Source organism: Atta cephalotes (genome assembly GCF_000143395.1).
Source record: "Atta cephalotes unplaced genomic scaffold scaffold00008, whole genome shotgun sequence".
Taxonomy (NCBI): domain Eukaryota; kingdom Metazoa; phylum Arthropoda; class Insecta; order Hymenoptera; family Formicidae; genus Atta; species Atta cephalotes.
The window spans coordinates 4,231,987-4,236,567 of NW_012130072.1; positions in this window are offsets into that span (position 1 = coordinate 4,231,987).

Consider the following 4,581-nt stretch of genomic DNA (forward strand, 5'->3'; position numbering starts at 1 on the left):
GAGAGAGAGAGAGAGTGACTGCCAGCGTACCGCCTAAATATGTAATAATATCTACGGGAGATACCGGCATTCCCCGACCTCGAGAAGAATTCGATCAAAATGTGTCGCGATACTCTCCCGGTATGCCAGGTGAGGTACGCGCTCACTTCCCTTCTCCTTTCGCCCTTCTCCCCTTTAGTAGCTTCCTGCCACCCCTTTCGACCCCTTTCACACTGCCTTGCTTCGTTGTATCTCCCCCGCGTCTTCTTCCGTCGTTGCTTTGTCCTCGTTTGCACACGATCGGATACAATAAGAGTAGACGCAAACATTCTTGCACATCCGCGAAGATGCATCATTCAGGACTGTGTTCTATCAATCTATTCTCATATATGAAATCGAAGGAATGAAATATCAGAGACTTTACTGTGATTCTTTCGATTCTTACAAATTTCCGTTATCAAATGGAATCTTTTATTACCAAACGAGAGATTTTATTTTTGTTATTCTAACGATTATTCTTTTCGATATGTTTATTGATAATTATAAGATGATAATTATAAGAAATTTTTAATATTATTATTTTCCCTAAATTGCAATATCAGATTTTAACAATTTTAAAATTAAGAATTATCGTTAGAATTACTAAAGAATTTGTAGGTCGAAAATATATAATAGATTTTATATTGTAATTCTTACTTGTTCTTTACTTTGTTTTCGCCAATTAGTTTATATAAATTTAATATTTATATATTTGCACGTTTTAATAGTAAATAAAATCACAAATTAAATTTATAAAGAAAAAGTAAAAGAGGAAAAGAGAGTAAGTAAGAATCGTATGGTAAAAGTTCGTAGGAAATAAGGAAACGAATAATTTAGAGTCGCTTACCGCGAGGCGATTCCGTCTAAAAGAGAAAATCCTCATATTGCGCGAGCAGCGTCTCTGCTTTTAGGTGCAGCAGGAATTTCCGAATGCGCCATTCGCGTGATATTTTAATACTTTATACCTCACCGTCCTTGCGAGTAAATCTCTGCCATGATAAGACCCGTCAGGAATTTCACCCCCGCGGAACATCCGCCGTTTATAAGAAATGTTTTCGAAGTTTATGAGGGCGACGCAAAGTCTTGGTATGGGGCAGACCTAAAGCCTTCACCCTTCTTCCTTTTCTTTCTCCTTTTTTTATTCTTCTTTTTAAATAAAAGCAACGCCGATAGAGGAAAAGCGCCGTGTCGCAAAACTGACAATAAAATGACGTCGTCTTTGGAATATCGTTGAAAAATGCGATGAGAAATTTCCGTCAAAAATTTGCACTAACAATACAACATGCGTCATAACTTGCGCATCGTTGTTTCATATTTAATTTTCGACATAATTCTAAACGAAATTTTGCAAAGTAATAGACGTGATTGAGAATAATAATAATAATAATTTATACATCAAGCGTAATTTCTATTTTATTAAGCAGAACATTTTATTAACTTTTACAAATAATATATATATATATATATATACCTACTACAATTTATATTTTATATTCTTCATTCATAATAGTTTTTTCTAGAACAAATAATCTCTTTTTTTGTAACGATTAAAATTTATTGTCTTAGAAATTATAGAAACTTTCTATGTACATATATATATATATATATACATAAGATCATAGATATTCAAAATGTATAGTTTATGAATAATAGTCGCAACAGCTACGCTTTCCGTGACATTGTGAAACAAGAGCGTTGTGCATGCTTATGGTCTTGATTGTAATTCTACGGTTACAATTCTGAGTTGCTCCGGCTAACGCAATGTCCAATCTCAGCATTGTGACGTCATGAATTTAGACGCGGGCTAGAATTAACTGTCTTCCGTATTAGACGATGTAACAATACACGCACGATAAATGCATCTAGCGCAAGATCATACACTATGATTCCTTCAAATTGACTTTGTGTGATAAAAACGCGATACATCAACTAATATAATAAACTAAACCAGCCTTTCAATAAGAAAAAAAGGACACTAAAAAATAAAATTTAATATTAATTGTCGTAATTAAATTTTAATAGATAAATATTTTTTTAGTAATTGTTGAACGCATACAAAAATATTATATTATTATATTTGTAATAATTAATAATACTTAATGTGTAACATAAAATCACAACAAAAATGACAACAAGTTATGAGATCATATTTTATTTTTTAAAATAACTCGTACTTTTTATTAAATATATTTACGAATAACATCTGAGTTTTTAAATTTAAAAAATTATAAAATTTTCCTCGTGTGAAAATTATATTTCATACTTATTATTTTCATATTTAAAAAAGGGACAATTTATAATTATGTCCTTAATTTGGAACAAATTTAGGACGCGTTATAAAGTGAGAAAACGAAGAGAGTTAAAATTTGGAACTGTCCTTCCTAATTTTGAATGATTGGTCATTTTTTTATACAATGATTTTTTCTTAATATACCAATCGCTTATTATGTAAATAAAATAAACTTTACTAACATTCAAATATTTTCTAAACACGATAGAAGAAATTTGAAATTTTACAATTAATATCAGCAAATTCTAAACTCAAATATTTATTTTTAAGTCTCTGTATCTTCTTCTATCTCTTTACTTTTGAATACAGACTGAAATTAGTTAGTAATGCAATTATACATCGGATGTAAAAACAGAAAGAGAAATTTATTTTCGTTATTTTAAATTACCCTTTAAGGACTAAAAGGATAGAAATAAATGAGAACAGGAAGTTGACGAATGTAAAGCGGAGGAAAAATTATAAATTCATAACTTTACAAAATGAATTCCTATCGATTCCTTTTTAATTCACCTTGCATTCACATGAACGTACCTATATCCGGCTCGCGCAAAACGGCGCTCATGATGTCGACTCGACGACGCTGCAAATTTCTTGCAAGAGTCAGGTGCAGAGCGTCGGACGCGATGTGGTGCGTGTCGATGAACCTACACCCATCCTCCAGGTAAAGTCAGCAGACGCGGCCAAATGCAAAGTGCATCGTTGCATAACGCGGAATCGCGCGTGCGATGTTTCTTTTTCGCAACATGTGGAGAGATAAAAGGCAAAGGAAAAAAAAAATATATATATATGTGTGTGTGTGTGTGTGTGCGTGTGTGTGTGTGTGCGTGTGTGTGTGCGTGTGTGTGTGCGTGTGCGTGTGTGTGTGTGTGTGTGTGTGTGTGTGGGGTGTGTGTATATATACTATATCTACTTAAAATGTATAATGAAACGCGCGCGTATATCTCATTTTTCTTTACTCGCAGTTAATAATTATTCTAGAATATTAATTATTGATCCCACGACGCGAACAACGAGGACAATTAAAAGATCCGCTTCTCTTTTTGTTCAGTACCAGTGTTGTTTCTGTACGCTTTTCAATTAGTTATCTTCGGCAGAGCAGTGGCCCGCGGGGCAGTTTTATGACTTTACAGCTATCGACGGTTAAATAGAATTCGCGGCATACCGGTCGTGCCATGTGTTATGCTCAGGTCGAAATAGCTCGAATAAGCGGTAGGGCATAAAGAGTGGGATAATTGTCAATTTCATCGCGAACGAGACTCCGCATGCCGCGCATTAAAATAAGATAAGCTCGCCGCGCATTAAAATAAGATAAGCTCGCCGCGCGCTTCATTCTCTCCCTCAAACGTTTTCCTTTTTCCCAACCATTAAAACTCTCTCCGTTAGGAAACGCGCTGTCGACTTTGAGGATTACGCCTTTGGTGGAATTTTTATTATTATCTCGTTGTGTGCCGCATGAGTTTGCAGCAAGAGAAATGCGATATGATACGCGGCCACGAATATCAAGTAAAACTAGCTTTTTATCGCTGGGTATTACGCGATCGCAATAGACTCGCGTTTCCGATACCAAGTATGGTCCAAATGAGCGTAATTTCACGCTGAGAAAACCAACGTCAAAAGAGATTTTAGTTATTCTTGTTTAACATTCGATTAATAATAAGGATAGAATCATATTTGAAGACACTTGGTGTATTCCCGCACTTAAAATCGCACCTAAAATCGATTCAATATTTAAAACGAATGACTTTTGTTTTCATCGAGTTGTGATATCAGAGTATCTAGGTAGCTATCATGAAACAAATCGAAATGGATTCCGATTAGAATTGTTCCATTTTTCTTAGAAAATACAATGGAAATCTAGAGAATAATTGAATAATTCTAATCGGAATCCATTCTAACTTGTTCCAATAAGTGTTCAGGATACCTCATAGAACAAATCATAATTTCGATCGGAATTATGAAAATTATTCTCTAGATTTTTATTACTTTTTCTATGAAAAATGAAACAATTGAGGAATCTATTCAGAACAATTCCATAATACGTGTTCAGAAGCGAAAAGATTTACGAATTCACGTATACAGTAAAGCTTCCAGATCAAGAAACATTATTATCGATTTTGTAGATGACAAAAAAATATCGGAAACAAATATGATAAAATATCAATAATTATTATTTTTATTGTTAGATTTTTTTGTTCGACATATGTATAGATATATTCGACAATGTATCTGACAATAATATCAAATATTTTTTGTTACCGCATTTTTTAAATATT